Source organism: Equus przewalskii, chromosome 21 (assembly GCF_037783145.1).
Source record: "Equus przewalskii isolate Varuska chromosome 21, EquPr2, whole genome shotgun sequence".
Taxonomy (NCBI): Eukaryota; Metazoa; Chordata; class Mammalia; order Perissodactyla; family Equidae; genus Equus; species Equus przewalskii.
In genome coordinates, this window is record NC_091851.1 from 17,423,288 (window position 1) to 17,440,680 (window position 17,393).

The 17,393-nt window shown below is 40.7% G+C and overlaps 1 protein-coding gene across 14 annotated transcripts in view; it reads right to left on the reverse strand.

Moving 5' to 3' along the window:
• The window catches only part of SHLD1 (shieldin complex subunit 1), an 85,754-nt gene that overhangs the window by 48,517 nt on the left and 19,844 nt on the right, over positions 1–17,393 (reverse strand). For 4 of the 14 annotated variants that reach the window (XR_011530732.1, XR_011530731.1, XR_011530734.1 and 1 more), the window contains one exon: positions 5,501–5,733. The exons of the other annotated variants lie outside the window; for them this stretch is intronic. The gene's annotated coding sequence lies outside the window, so the exon portion shown is untranslated. The remainder of the gene's footprint in view (positions 1–5,500; positions 5,734–17,393) is intronic. 14 annotated transcript variants of the gene reach the window in all.

Genomic DNA, 17,393 nt, shown 5'->3' on the forward strand with positions numbered 1-17,393 from the left:
CTTCTTACCATTTTCCAGTCGCCTATTAAGCACCAGGGCACAGGAAGCAGTGCTTTATACGCTATGGATGTCAAAGTGTCCTGAGCACGGGACTATAGACTCGCGCTAGGCCCTGAGCAAGTTCTCACCAGTCCATGGCCAAGTGAGAAACTGGTGAATAGGGAGGGCTGCTTGTTATCTTGGGATTAGTCTTTCTTCCATTTTGGATATTAAAATATCCTTTCTTTTACGAAATGATGGTAGATTTGTGAAGTTAGTGATATAGATCTTTCCTTGGCAAAATAAAAAGTTGGGCTAATTTATGTTGTCCTCAAAAGAGACAAGGAGGAGGGGGAGGAAGAGAAACGGCAAGAGGAAGAATAGTCTAGGACTCATGGACATATATTATCTCACCTGATGCTCACAGCAACCCTGTAAGATAAGGATTAGTAATTTCTATTTTACAGATGAGAAAATGAAGACTTAGAGGAAAAAGAAACTTGCCTGGGGTCACACAGCTGCCAAGTGAAGGAGACAGAATTTGATGCCAGTCTCCAGATCCAAATTGCATTTGTCTACCATTCTGCTGCCAAAGAGAGACCAGATTAGGACTAACACCTTTCACGTTAGAGATACCTTATTTAGGCAACTGGAACAGAAGGGATTTAAAACTCCTGAGATTTTTGTCTGTTTTGTGAGATTTCACCATTTGGAGGGCATGCATTTTCCAATTTGATAAGTAAAGGTTTCAACTCTCAGTGCCACTGGCTGTGGTCCTGCTGTCCTGTGATTTGGTGAGAAGGAAGATGCTCCCTCCAAGAATTAAGGTAAGCCAGGAGACATCCATCCTGGAACTCACTGTCACCGAGGGAGCGACGTGATCTGGGGCATCTCTCTGAGCTGCAGTCTCTTTGTCTGTATTTGAGAATAAGCCCTTTCCTGCTTTCCCTCAGGCTTATTGTGTGGAGCAAATACTTTGTACAGATCACCACTCAGTAAACATCTATTTAAAGAGAGCTGCATGAATGAACTAATGCTGTATATGACTGCCACAAGACAACTAAATGTCTAGGCTGAAATGTTATTATGTTATTAGAGCTTCTCAGAATTGGATAGATAGATTCAAAGCACAGGATCTTAAAAGCCAGGGCGCCTGCAGAGTGGGCCAAGGATTGTATGACAGAAGTATGTCTGGTGGTAGGGGAAAGAAAGAATCAATGGATGACATATCTAAAAGAACATCTTACGTTTCTACTGCTCATCCTTACCCCACTTCAAAGTTCTATTTGCAGTGGCAGAATAACGGGATATTTTAACACTTAGAGAGACCCTGTAGATAACTCAGACGAATGCACTCATTTCACAAAAAGGTATTAAATGGCTTGCCAAAGGTCCCACAGCAAATTAAAGAGGCAATAGTGAGATATTAGAACTCCTATTTCCTGATTCCCAACTAGCCCAATGCTAACATCAGTCCACCATGATATCAGTCCCCTTAGTTACTTAATGTGTAACAATACAGTTTTTGGCAAAAGTGCAGCACATGATAAACTAGATACACTAGAGAAATGAAATAACAATGAGACCTCAGTATGAGTCATCACTGTGTAGAGCAGGGTTTCAGAACCTCACACTATCGGGCTGGATAATTTTCTCTTGGGGGCAAAGGAAGCTGTTCTGTGCACTGTAACAGGTTTAGTGACATTCTTGGCCTCCACTCCCTAGATGCCAGTAGCATATGACAATCAAAAGTGTTTCCCAACCTTGCCAAGTATCCCCTGGGGCACAAAATCACCCCTAGTGGAGAACTGCTGTAAATACTTGCTGTCTACACAAATGAAGGAGGATGGAAGCAGGTGTTATGAGATATAAGAAGAACATAGCTAGAAGAAAACTTGTCCTGGGCTAAAGCTGGAGCTGCTGAGGGCCAACACACTGGGTCATTCTTGGTGGCAGAGTGGCAGCCCCTTTGGGAACAAGCTGGACTGTAACACTAAGGCCCACCTCACGGGAGACACACAGCTTTTCCGACATAGATGCCACTAATCAGACACCTGATATAGAGATGAGCGCATAAACGGAAATACAAATGTAACTGAACTCAGAGCAAATGTATCTAATTCTAAGGATCCATTTAAGGAGAGCCATGTCAGTTAATGCTATCAAGATTTACTCTCAACAGCAGTTAGTACGCATTTCATGGAATTAAAATGGGTTGTCTATTTTTGTGCAAACAAGTACCTTCAGATCCTTTCTATTATTTAGCCATACATCTAGTTCTTTAGTGATTTTTTAAAAGCTGTCATTTAATCACTTATGAACACAGTTTATCCACCCCCAACATTTCTCACCTCCTCTTATGAGAAATTATTCTTTTTTAGTTCCACCTCTGGAAGTACATTCTAATGATGTATGTGCCACAGCTCAGTATCTGCCACTATGGCAACTCATTAAAAAATGCCACCCCCTTAAATCCCTTCATAGTGCATTAATTTGATGTTATAAAACATATTTTACCATGAATTAACTCCTAGAAAATAATAAGATTAACCTAACTGGCTTCTATAACACTTCCACCATATGTAAATGTGTTTCTTGTACATTTTCAAGGAGATCTTTTGTTAGTCATTAGGCCACATTATAAATATTCTCTGCTAAAATCTACTAAATCACTAATATTTAAAATACAGCAATATATGGAGGTGGCCCAGTTGCATAGTGGTTAAGTTCACGCACTCTGCTTTGGTGGCCCGGGGTTTGCCGGTTCGGATCCAGGGCACAGACCTACATACTACTTGTCAAGCCAGTCTGTGGTGGTGTCCCACATACAAAGTACAGGAAGACTGGCACAGATGTTAGCTCAGAGACAATCTTCCTCACCAAAAAAAAAAAAAAAAAAAGATACAGCAATATAGTTCTCCAGATATGATTCAGCTAATGAGAATATTCATTTACCAAACGCATTGGGTAAGATACGTCTGAGGAAATCCACTACAAGATTGAGAGTAAAAGCGTGGGTACAACCTAAACATCCATCAACAGACATCACATTAAATAAATTATGGCCCAACCATACAGATGAATAGCATGCAGCCACTAAAAATCTGAGATTTTCATGTGCTAACATGGTAAGATGCCTTGATATAGCATTAAGTGCAAAGAGTAAGATACAAAATGGTATGTATGGTAAAACTCCATTTGTATTTCTAAAAACTAAACATATGTTCTATTTGTGTGTGTGTAATATATGTGTGTATGTAGGTATATGGATGTATAGCTGTATGTATGTATATGCTTATAATTGCATAGAAAATATCTGGAAAGATACACGAGTTATTTACGATTACCTCAAAGGAGAAGTACTGGGGAGACCCAGGACTTTTACATTTCATTTCATACGCTTCAGTACTATTTATTTTCATAACTTTTTTTTAAAGAAAAGGATGACCAGTGCCTTCATTACAAATATCATAGCTATCATACAAATACCAGAGTGAGGCCCTCCCTCCGAAGACTGGGAGTAGCGAGTCTAGAACAAGAGCAAGATACGCTCGGATTTATTCTCTCCAGCTCGTGGCCTGAAATCACCAATGGCTTCCAGGGAGCATGCACCCCGAAGCCTGACAAAGAAAGACTATATGCTCAAAAAGGAAGTCTAAGGGGTCCCTCTTTTCCAGCAATGTTAAAATCATCCTAGGGGCGGGCCCCATGGTGGAGTGGCTAAGTTTGTGTGCTCTGCTGCGGCAGCCCAGGGTTTCACTGGTTTGGATCCTGGGTGCGGACATGGCACCGCTCATCAGGCCACGCTGAGGCGGCGTCCCACATGCCACAACTAGAAGGACCCACAACTAGAAATATACAACTATGTGCTTGGGGGATTTGGGGAGAAAAAAAGCAGAAAACAAAAAGAAGAAGATTGGCAACAGTTGTTAGCTCAGGTGCCAATCTTTAAAAAAATTAAAAATAAATAAATAAATAAAATTATCCTAGGTTGACTTGCCAAATTGGGAACATTCCACAGAAATAGGTCTCTAACTTATGAAACTGCTTTAAATAATGCAGTGTTATATATATATATATATAGGGATGGGTACTATTTTCAGAAATATTTTCAGAAGTTAGGAATTTACAGTATATTTTTGGATTTTAACTTATTTTTAAACCAAAGTGATATCATTGTGCCAATTTTGAATCACAATTCAAGCACAGGCAAACATGGCCAAGAGCTGCCCTCAGCCCAGCGCAGGAGAGGGACACCAGGCAAAGGCCCGTTGAACAGAGGCACAGCCCTGTAAGGCTCCAGCTGAAAGCTGCGGGCACCGTCCTGGCACATGGCTGCTAGCCAGCGTGATCATGAACAAAACGACTATTCAAGGCAGAAAACTACAGGTAATGGTTATAAGACCACTCATTTGCTCTCAGGTACTAAAAGCAAGTCTTGCAGTGGAAAGACACAATGTGTGGTGTTCTAGTGGAGAAGGTGGTGACAGAGGGCTGGCAAATGTCACTGCCACCACTCTGCACCTTCCCCCACCCCAGCTTACTCAGTTCATATCCCCTGGGCACACACAAACAAGAACACGGGTTGTAAATAAGGAACGTTGGTATCTTAACTGATCAGCATGTCATGGACAGGCAAGATGACTATGAAAGTCAGCCCTCCCATCATTCTGCAGCGACACAGTGATCAGGAATCTCTCTGTCCGTGGCCAGCAACCTCAACAGCTCCTGGGACAACTCTGTGGGCCTCTGTTCCACTTCCATCAAAATTCTATTATATGGTTTCTTTTAGGCCTAAACCTAATTCCCTGAGATGTTGAGAGGTAGTTTATCAAAACTGCACGCCTAACTAGTAAGAGTAGAAATGGACACAAGGCATTTCTTGCAGATAATCCACTTCTCCACAGTAATACAGGAAAATGATCAGTGCTTCTTAACCATCACAAGGGATGGGATCTATGATAGAAGAAAAAGAGACAAGCAAATGCTCTAATGTTCAACATGGAAGAAGGTACAATCCATAAACCCAGACATTATGGAGCACTCATCCTGATGCTTAAGCAAGAGTTAAAAGCATGGGGGTGGGGACCGTCATTTGCGACACCTATTGTGTGTCCAACTCCATTGGGTAGGTATTATTGCCCCCATAAAACAGACGAAAAACCCGAGGCTCAGCGAAGTTCTTTAACTTGCCTAAAGACACCAAGCAAAAAGTGATGAAGTCCTTCAGACCCCAAAGGCTGTACTCTCCCCATTCAACACAGAAACAGAGGTCACCAGGAGCCACCGTCAGTCCTACCATGTTAGGCCCATGTCTGTCTGATCACAAATTTAGCAGAGTTCAAGCATTTATATGCTTACTTTGTTGTCTGCCCCAAATAATCTACCTTTCAGCCCTTTTCAAGAAATTGAAAAATGTACCACCTGTAGAAAGACCGAATTTCTTAATTTGGGGAAAACAAAAGGGGGATCAGGGCACTGACTGACAAAGGAGAGTAAGAGGGAAACACAATCGTCTTACCGCAGCTTCATGACTGTGAGACCAAGAGTTGGGCGTTAAGGTACAGCTTTCCCGGGTCGAGACAACACTATCTTCTGGGAGGGCGAAAGGGCATTTGGGTTAGTGTTGCCAGATTTCTGTTTTTCCCTCAGCTGGCCACTGTGGAAGGTTGCCAGGGCTCCTGCTGCCTGGACTCCACCAAGATTTCCCAGGCAGGGCAAAGGCTTGATTTCAACACCAGCACACAGCCCTCTCTGCGGTAAACAAATGACAAGGAGTCTTTCAACACGCAGAATCTCTTGGGTTGTTTATTAGGTTTTTTTGCCCTGCCTTCAAACACTTCAAGTTTTCCAAGTCAATAAGAATTATCTCCTGCAAAATTGGATAAGATCTCACTTTTTTTTTTTTTTCAGATTGGCCCCTGAGCTAATATCTGTTGCCAATCTTCTTTTTTCTTTCTTTTTTTCTTCTTCTTCTCCCCAAAGCCCCCCCAGTACATAGTGGTATATTCTAGCTGTAGGTCCTTCTGGTTGTCCCATGTGGGACGCCGCCTCAAAGTGACCTGATGAACGGTGCCACGTCTGCGCCCAGGATCCGAACCGGCGAAACCCTGGGCCACCAAAGCAGAGTGTGTGAACTTAACCACTTGGCCACAGGGCCGGCCCCAAGATCTTGCTTCTCAACACAAATTTCTGTTGGATGCACCAGTACGTGTTTCCAGGCAGACACCTTCATCAAGTGCAATTTCTGCCATGGAATTCCTGGGATATGTTAGGCTGTAAGTGAAACGCCCTTGTAGAGTCACAGATCAGCTGTAAGATAGTGGAAGATTACAGGATGTGACAGACCTCGAGCAAACAAAACTGGCCTGCAGGGACCATAAAGTCACGTAAAAAACACACAGGAGACAGTGTAAGCTAGATTATTTTTTTCTTGCTCTAGACTAATGTTTTGCATTAATTTTATTGATCCAGCCATAGGAACAGACAGCTTCCTCTTTTGATTACAGAGGCAGGAGGCAGGCTCCCAGCTCCCAAACAGCAAGCCCACCACCACCTCCTTTTGTTATTCTTGTTTCATTCCTTTAAATGTTCAAGTCAAGGCTTCTGGGTGCTTCCCCTGAAACCACATAACTCATTTGAAGCCCATTTTTTTCTGAGGAAGGCTTTCATTCTTTCTATCAGATTCTCAAAGGGATCTGCAATCAAACAAGGGGAAGCGCAAATGTCTTCAAGGCTCTCCAGTCTTCAGGAATGTTTCTACTTAAATACAGCCCTCTTGAGGGGTGTGGTGTGGGCTTCTTGACTATATGCTGAGTACAGGGAGAAGGGAAGGCCAGGGCTGGTCATCAAGCCAGATGGGAGCCAGAGCAAAATGGAACCCATTTCACTTTGTCCTGGCACTGGCCCAGGCCCTGTTGTGTGTGTGACAGAGAATTCTACGGTGTAACCATTAGAAGAAACCTCAAGAAGCACTGCTGCTTTACAGGGTGCGGAATGAAGGAGCCACTTGGTTACGGGGCAGCATTGCAAATGGCAGTCACTGACAAAGACCTGGTTATACTGCCTAGTTCTACCCATCCTGTGTGGCCTCAGTTAAATGACCTAGCTGGGCCTCAGTCTTCTCAACTGTAAAATGAGAATGAAAACAGTATCTCTCCACTTACTTACTGGGATAAGGCCAAGTAATCACTCAATAAATGTCAGCTATCATGACTACTATCGGTAGGTGACTTTATACTCCCTTTAAAATCATTTTTTGGTGTGACCTTTACAGTGAGCACTTCCTGAGGGTGAGAGATTTATCACGATCCCTGTGTTAATTCTTCCATTTAAGAACTTGTGGCCACGTGTGTTAAAAGTGTATTCTTAGCTTTGCTACTTAACTATTTCAGAACTTCTATCTTCAAAGGACCAAAGCAAGTTATCCCTCCACATTTTTCTTATATCCTATTTTCTACAGATATCACGTGAAGTCTACAAGCATTTGAACATTTCTAAGCTCAAAAGACATAACGCCAAGGTGGATTTTCCAAACTCTCCACTGACAACACTTCCTGGATAAAACTGTCTGTCTATGCAGGATGCTCTGAACCTCTTCCAGTGCTTTCATAACTACTCTTTATTTTATTTGTGCGTTTCTTTCTTTATTTATACCCCTACCTTTTCCCGTCAAGGGCTGAAGGTGGCTTTAAGGACACACAAACGAAAGCAAGATGGCATAAAATAGAGAGCCGAGGAAGAAGAACAAGGAAGAAAGAAACCCCAAATCCCTGGACATTGGGAAGAAAAAGGTATTATTCCTGCTTCCCAGAGAAGGGAACCAGGGCACAGAGCCACTAAACGCTTTTTGAAGCTATGCAGGTTAAAAGCTAGAAATAACCTGAGCCCAAGCCAGCCCTAAACACGACATCCTGGGACTCTGGAGTATTGGGACATTGACTTAAAACAAAAGAAACCAACTCAAAGAAACCACCATCCAGGTCAGCAAAGCTGGGGCAGACAGACGGGGCCTCTTTCGGGAGAAGTCCTGGGAGCTGGATGTGGATGGAGCTCAGAGGGGCAGTGGTGCTGACAGCAATGATGATGATGGAGACCATAGATCGGGTACTTAAAAACTGCCAGGCACCATTCTAAGAACATTCTCAGCATCATCTCATTTAATACTCATCACAATGCCTTATGACGTAGGTACTACAATTATTCAAATTTTGCAAATGAGGTCCAGAAAGATGAAGTAACTTGTCCAAAGTCCTCGAGTGTGTGCGTGGCAGATTTGGACCCAGGCAGTCTGACTCCAGAGCTCCTAACTTCTAGTGTCTCCAGAGACCCAGCGCAGACAGAGGCCACCCACAGGAGAGCTGGGCCTGGAGGACCAGGGACATCCTTTCACAAAGCTGAGAGGGTGAGACGAGCAGGCATGGGGGTGAGCCAAAGAAGCTGCAGGGAGAAATGAGGACTCAGCCAGAAAACAAGGGAAGTCGGAATCTAAATCCCCCTGCCTTTTATTTGGATTCTGGCAGCTTGCTGAGCAGGAGAAATTCCTTAAAGTGACCTTACAAGACATTTACTTGTTTCAAGACATAACCTTGTTTCCAAAACCAACCTTATCTGTGAGATAGGATAATGGGATGATGATAATAATACTACTACTAATAATTTTAAACAGTTCTTCCTGTGGTTAAATTTAGAGCCATCATTCAATCAATTAATATTTCCAGAGCACACACTATGTACCAGGCACTGTACTAGGCACAATGGTTTTGAACACAGGGGCTATACAGAAGACTTTATGTAATTTCCATAGCACATTAAATATTTTTTAAACATTAAAAAAATGTCTAAATTTTATAATTGAGCACTCCTAATTCTTCCATCTCTGAAATATGAGTGGGTATCAACTTCCCAGGCTATTCCTATCACAGTTCTCCAGTACATTACTGGTTTTTTGTACAGGGTCCCCTCCTCCTCCCTATATCTTCAAGAGTCACTCATACCTTCCACAGTTCTTCCCTGTGCTCACTTCTAGCTGTGGCTTCTTCCTTCCATCAGATCCCCCCTACTTTGACCTTTGAAGGAGTCAGTAAAGCTATATGCCAAATATTTCCAATTCTCTCCTCTCCAGGCCAGGATTGTTCTTCCTGGCTCCTTCGTGGAAATGGGGTCATGTCTATAGTCGCGGGCAACGGAATGTGAGTAAAAGGGATTCTTGATGCTTGTCACTTTCAGGAGGGATCATTGAACTGCCAATGCGAGGCCCTCCAGAGTCCTCTTTTTCCCCCTACGGGGCAATGGCAATATTTGAGATGGTCCCTGGGTCCCATGCTAATAGCCCAAAATTAACATGTAGAGTGGATGAGAAATAAACTGCACAGTTTGTTTTGTTTGTTTGTTTTTTTGAGGAAGACTAGCCTTGAGCTAACATCTGCTGCCAATCCTCCTCTTTTTGCTGAGGAAGACTGGCCCTGAGCTAACATCCGTGCCCATCTTCCTCCACTTTATATGTGGGACGCCTACCACAGCATGGCTTGTCAAGCGGTGCCATGTCCGCACCCGGGATCTGAACTGGTGAACCCCAGGCCACCGAAGTGGAACGTGCGTACTTAACCACTGTGCCACTGGGCTGGCGGCAAAACTGCATAGTTTTAAATTGCTTAGATTTGGGGGTGTTTGTTGCCATAGTGTAACTTAGCCTCTTCTGACTGACACAGTCTTTTAGTGAGGCTCAAGATTTCTGATGTACAGTGATCACTTCTTCTTTTCCAGGAGATAGATAGAGATAGAGACAGAGACATAGGGACAGAGCTACAGCTAGAGTTAGATAGAGATAGAGACACATATAGACACAGATATAATTTTTCTAGTAATTTCTTAGAGTTTGAGGTGGGAGGAAGAGGATGGAATGTGTCCCCTACCAGCCATCCTGATCCAATCTCTGTATATAAATTATTTAAATACAAAAGTAAATAGAAGCTGCAGCTTCAAGACACCTTAGAGAAATCTCACAATTTAAATCTGGAAATATACAAATGAAAGGATGTTTTTTTAAATCTATGAGATGAGAGACACAAATGATGTCTTGGAGTATAAAAAGCAATATGCTCTATATGAACTTACAAGACAGTATGGGAAGAATCTTTGCTCTAGCTCAGGGTTTCTCGACCTCTGAACTATTGACATTTTGGCCCAGAAAATTCTTTGTTGTGGGAAGGGCTGTCTTGTGCATTGTAGGATGTTTAGCATCATCTCTGGTCTCTACCCAATAGATGTCAGTAGCTCTGCCCATCTCCCCAGTTTTGACAGTCAAAAATGTCCCCAGCATTGCCAAACATTCCCTGGGGGACAAAATCATCTTCAGTTGAGAACTGCTGCTCTAGCTATAATCACAAATAGACTTAAACCTCTAGCTATAATCACCAATAGACTTGGATAACAATTTTCTTTCACAAGAGATTAGACGGTATCATGTTTATGTACTGACACAAGTGTTGTTCCAGTGCCACACAACTGGATCCAAGACAAATCAGTGCAGGCTCTGATGTTTAGACCAATGACGTCTCACCACCTTTTTCAGAATTACTTCTGGGGCATGAAACTTGAGCCTGTGAGTGTCCTTTTAGAAGATTTAGACTCAGGTCAGGTAAATTTAAAGGAATGTGGTGTTTATCCTACAGTAAGATGGCCACTAATCAACACTTTCCCTCCCAGTGTGCACATGCCATTCCTGCATCAAGAGTGGAGTCAACTCCTTCATCCCCTTGAATCTGAGCTGGTCTGTGACTGCTTTGATGGATAGAAAACAAGAGAGATAAGGCAAGCCCTTAAGAGGATTGATAGTTTCTGCTTTTCCTCTCTTGGAAGGTTCATTCTTGGGATTCTCCCTATTGGGACTCAGCCACCATGTTGTGAGAAGCCAGAGCCACATGGGATTGGAGAGGCCATGTGTACGTGCGCCAGTTGACAGGCCAGCTGAGCTCCCAGCTGATGGCTAGCACCAACTGTCAGTCATACGAATGAGCGATCTTGAACATTCCAGACCATTCAAGCTCCCAGCCAACATCACACGGAGCATAAGAACCACTCAACTGAATCAAGTCAACTCACCAAATTGTGAGCTAACAAAATGGTTGTTGTTTCACACCATGAAGTTTGGGAGAAGTTGGGCAGCAGCAGATAACCAAAATATGACCTCACATACAACTTCTCTTGGTGACAGAGAGTAGAAGGGTCATATGTATACGCAAGACAGACATGTAGCGAAAATAGTGAGCAGAGAGGCCTGTGACAATCACAGAGTCTAGGATTGCATGGCCAGGACTGTGAAATTCCTGAACATCCCAGAGATGTCAGTGAAATCAAGTGATTGGATATTCACGAGTAGCAAAGTCATTACAATGTGACAAACAAATGTAGACATGTCTTCAGTCAAACATTATTCCCTGTAACATACAATTTTACATGAACATCATCATGGCAGATACTATTGACCGTGTGTCTAGTTATGTGTGAATACTGTGCTTTATATACATTATCCTTCATGCTCGATGAAGTCTTGGAAGATAAGCATCCTTGTCTCTCTTTCCCTCTACCCTCTTTCCTTCCCCACTCTTCCTGCTTCCTTCTTTCATCAAGAAGGGCAGTTTAAAATTTTTTTAAATCGCATCAATACACTGTTAGATGAGAGAGAGCTTCCTGTCATTACTTTGAGCAAAAATAGAATCTAGAGCTCTGTTTATGTTTTTCTTCCCAGGGCTTAATATGCTGAAAGACACTAAATAATCCTTCTTAGTTTCCTGGCTGGTTGTAAACAACTTCAAACTTCTCATGCCTTTGAAGGCTGAGATAATACCTGAAAAGTGATATGCAGGTTTACGGTCTAAGATTGGGAGAGATCAAGTATCCTTCAACTCCCCTCCCAGGTTCTAACTCACCCTGCAAATGTTTACTGAGCGCCTGCCATATGGGGAAACACCATGTCACCTCCTCAGTAGACGAAATCTAGAAACAGATCACAAGTGGGAAGATTCTATCCGGACAGATACAAACAGCTTCCAATAATGGCAAGGCTTGTGGCCACAATCTAGTAGTAGGAAAAACATTTACTTTCCACCATTCTGTAGAGTTCCTGGATATTCAACACCAGGCATAGTAGTCAATATAGAGCATGCACTTATGCAGTGTTTACTGGATGAATAGAAAGCATTACAGAGACAGCAATGTGCATGCGTGGAAATAACGTAAGGCAACTGTGTTCACTGTACAGAATAAGTAAAGTATGATTATCTGATATTATTAGTTCATACTGACCCACAAAATTCACTTGAATGTATAAAAAAAATTCTCATTTACGGCATGTAGCCAATTCCAAATTTGTTTTTACCGATTTCTGAATTCTGCTAATTCCTGTTTTTGCTCAGGCTGTTATTGTCTTAGACGGTTGTAGGAAATTATCACATAATCCATATTCATGAGGTCCCAGTTTGAGAGGCAGACATCACATTTCAATCCACCTGTTCTTTGAAGGAAGAAATCACGATTAGCCCTAGACCTGGCGACAAAGATCAATGGTCTCTTCATCTTTACAAAGTAACTCAAATTCAAATTTGGGGAATAGCTGAGAGTTTACAAGTAGAGAGAAAGCAGTGGGAAAGTGTAGGGTACTTCTCAGATGTACCACGAAAGAAAAACTCCACTGGAATCACCTTAAATCATAATTTAATGGCTACCTGTTTTATTATGCCTATTTCCCTATACCTTAAGAATGTTAATAATAACTAGGGCCAACAGGGCAATTTTAAAAAATAATTTTAAAGTCTACAGGTAATTTGAAAGTACTCACAATAAGAAAACTCTGAAGTCTAGGATAAACAGTTATAAAAATATTTCCTCAAGATCGATTACAGTTTGCATTATGGCTTGTCTGCTTTGGTAAATGTAAAATAACATGCTAATTTCTATTTCTTAAGGAATATTTTTTAGCACCACTCAGAATGCAATAGCTTCAACAGCTACTCTTTTCTTAGAGGATTCCAACATGGGAAAATAAGAAGACACCTGCTCCTTCCTGAATAGATGGTCTTTTCTTGAATGAGTTTGTCCATTTCTATTTGTTCTGGGCAGCTCTGAAACTCACACTGCCTGATTTTGTCCCCTCCTATTTTGTTTGCATGTCTTATTCTCCCAACTAGACCATCAACTCCTTGCACACAGGATTCACGTGTTCCCACTGTTCTACATCACCGTCAATCTATAGCATAGTGCTTGATACGAAGAAGACAATAAAAAACTGTTTCATTTGACTGGTTAGACCTCGAACAAACACGCCACATAACACGTCCTCACACACGCCGTTCTGCTTAGAGCCAGCTCAAATTAACCGGGATCCTTCATCATACAATTATTTGTAGATGCTGCATAGGAGCATCTTCAAATACAAATCAAAGCATTTTGCAAATGAGAAGGCATCCATTGACAAATACAACATTTGCAATGAAGAGATTATATGAGAATAGAATCATATAATTTGCCTATAATTATACCCAAAGTTAGCAGAAAATATATATACTAATAGAAAATGCTAGGAAATAATTCCACAGATGCTTTGGGTCAGTGTTCATTAGCATAACTTCTCTGTAAGGCTCTGCCCCAGTACAAAGTAATTTTTGGCCAGTACTGAGCAACAGAAAGAATTAGAAGGCTTGATCTCTTCCTGAAAGGAATTCAACAAGGAAGAAGTGGAAGTCTAGAAACAACCCCAGGGACACTACTAGTTACAGCAGCAGCGGTAGCAATGACACCTACCTTTGCTAAGGGTACTAAGCTCCAGGGACCTCACTCAGTCCTCATGACAGCCTCAGAAGCAGCAATATCATCATTCTCATTCTAGAGATGTGGAAACCGAGCAAGGTGAAGGGTAGCAACTTGCCCAAGGCCAGAAAGCTAACAGGTATGGAATCAAGGCCAAACTCAAATTAGTCTGGCTCCAAAACCAAAAGTAAGAATGCAGAATATGATCTTTAAAAAAGTGATGGGAATATTGAAAACCAGAGGGAAAAATAAAACAATTAAATAAACAGCATAAAGACAACTGGCTCCCATTGGAATACAATAAAGCTATCACCCCACCTCGTACCTTACATCAAAATAAAGATTTCAAAGTAAAAAAACTAAACTTTAAAAATACTGGGAGGTGCCTATTTATATAATCTTGGGAGTGAGAATGATTTTCTAAATATTACACCAAAGCAGAAGCACTGATTAATAAAAATTGACTATATAAGACTCTAAAATCTCTACACATCAAAAAACCAACATATGTACTTGTAACCACTAAAACTGGAGACAAACTAATAACGATTAATAGGGGGATAGTTTTAAAGATTATAGTGTATTTGTACTGCAGAAAACTACGCAGACCTTAAAAGGACTGAGGCACAAACAACTAAAGGATGATGTGATCGACTGTAGAATTTTAAAAGGCAAGTTGCAGAACAACACGTTTTTGCTAGAGATTTTTTGGTTTGTTACAATCAAACACAAACAGAGACCAGACTTGAAAATTCCCCGAGCAGACAAAACCAGTTTGGTCATACAAGCAAAGCTTAATTTAGCTTATTTTGCAAGACAAGCTACACTAACTTGACATGGGTCACTTCTTGCTCTGAAAATCATAGCAAAACTTAAATTGTTGCCCAAAATTGATACAAGGTAACCACTAACCAGTTCCCTTTCATTTAAGAAAATTCTAATCCTGTAACCAATCCCTGTGAAGAATTAACAGTCACTGCCTCCTCACTGCATAAACTGCTTTATAACAATATTCCTCTGAGCCTCGTTCCATGTTTTGGTTTGAGTCCTCCTGGTTTGCAAACTTTTTGGTGTGTGCACAATAAGTTTTTACTAATTACTCCTTCAGTGATTCATTGGTTTTACTTCTGTTTTTCTTTTTTTTGACCTTTTGACAGGTTAAATGCTATGCATGAACAACTGTACTAAAATACATACACTTACATGCACAGATTTACCCATTCTGGGATACATTTATGGGTAGACCCCCTCCCAAATACACATAACACTATTGGTTACCATGAGGAAACAGAAAGTGGAGGGTGAGACTAGAGAACATTCTCTTTTTGCTTCTTTTTGGTCTGTTTTACGTTTTTTTTACAGTACATATTACTTTGGTCACTTTAGAGACAATAAATTTTAATCAGAGAATGTATAAAAATTAAAAGGCAAAACTGGGAAAAATAATTGCAAAAAAAGCTAAAGAGTTAGTTTTCTTGATGTATAAAGAACTCTTAAAAATTACTAAGAAAAGATGAAAATTCTAATAGAAAACAGGCAATTCATTGAGAAAAAATATTCAAGAAAACATTTCTTTATACTGTAATCAGATAAATGCAAATTAAAATAAAAAACCCTTTGTTGGGGGCCTATAATTGGCAAAGTTTTTTTTTTTTTTTTTATTAATGTTATGATAGATTACAAGCTTGTGAGATTTCAGTTGTACATTTTTGTTAGTCATGTTGTGGGTACACCACTTCCCCCTTCGTACCCTCCCCCCACCCCCCCTTTTCCCTGGTAACCACCGATCAGATCTCCTTGTCAATATACTAATTTCCACCTATGAGTGGAGTCATATAGAGATCGTCTTTCTCTGACTGACTTATTTCGCTTAACATAATGCCCTCGAGGTCCATCCACGTTGTTGTGAATGGGCCAATTTCGTCTTTTTTTATGGCTGAGTAGTATTCCATTGTGTATATATACCACATCTTCTTTATCCAATCATCAGTTTCTGGGCATGTAGGCTGGTTCCACGTCTTGGCTATTGTAAATAATTATAATTAGCAAAGTTTTAAGAATTACAATGCTAGTGTTGAGAAGAGTCTTGGAAGAGTGATTTTCACCCCTTTTCTGGAGGACAAACTAGCTACTATAATTCCATCAAGTAAACCACCTTTAAATCCTTTAGTCTTATCTTTAGGGAAAAAAAGCGCAATTTAACTTGGCAAACATGCAAAGAAAAATTAGACATCAGTCTTTACGTTTGTATTCTAGTCTGTAATCAATCAAGCAAGATAAATGAAAAGATGTCCTCAAATTAGATAATGCATGTGCAATAACTAGACCGAAGATTAGTGGCCTTAGGACAAGTTAGCTTCTCAGATTTTAGCTGAGTAAAATAATCTCTAACAACTTGAAGTTTTATGTCTAGTAGGTGCAAAACTCTGCAAAGAGTGAATTACAAAGGCTTAACATATCCGGTACATTTAATTTCTTTTTCTTGGCGAGGTTGAGGAATATGCAAAAAGTAGTCACTAGAGGGCAGTAGACTCAAACCCTGCCCCACAGCGAGAGCTTGCCGGGCACAGCCAGGCTCCAGAGCCAGAGCAGCTGCTTAGGTATTACTGGATAAAAACATGGGATATCATTTTCACCCATTCTCCCCCAAACTTTACTTCTAAAATGGCATTGGCCCATGGGTAACTTTCTCATTTTTTTATTTATATTGTGCCTAACATTCCCTAGTATTTTCTAAGATTTCTTTGTAAAAGAAAATTCTAGACAATTATTGACTATATTGTGAAGAACTGGGGCTAAATCTCTTTGCTTGCTTGTTAGTTTTTAGAATTTATTTAAATTTTCTACTCACTTGTATTCTTTTTGTAGGCAGGGAAAAAACAGTGCTATAAAATGTGATAGGAATACGGTTTTCTTAAGAAAATAGCTTTAAAAAGAAGTCTTTAAAACCATAACCATAATCTCATGCACTGTAATTACAGAGATATTTGCTGAAAAAGATAAAGAAACAGGCCTAGTAGAAACGTACTTTCTTCATGATGGAGAAATGTAGTGATACCTTTCTGCTCTTGGTAACATTATATCTCCTCACAGATGTTCATTTCTCTGCTGCTTTCTTATCAAGGAAAAAAGCCAGGGGGCTTTAGAATTTGGGCTAGTCTGAAGGCTTTCTAAATGAGAGTCAAACAAATCTGCAAGGCTCATGTAAAAGTATATGCTATTCAACTTAGAAATTTTCTTGTCCTATAGCAGTCATGTGCCACATAACAACATTTCAGTCAATGACAGATCACATATATGATGGTGGTCCTGTAAGATTAGTACCATACAGCCTAGGTGTGTAATAGGCTGTCCCATCTAGGTTTGTGTAAGTGCACTCTATGATGTTCATACAATGACAAAATCACCTAACCATGCATTTCTCAGAATGTATCCCAATTGTTAAGCGATGCATGACTGTATGCATAAAATCAATCCCCGTATAAATTTGATGATAAAGCTATAGACTGGTGATCAGGGTACTGTGATACTTTATATCTATTTTCAAATATTACAAATTTCACTTATATATGTTTTTCATTTATTCATTCAACTAGCCTTTACGGAGC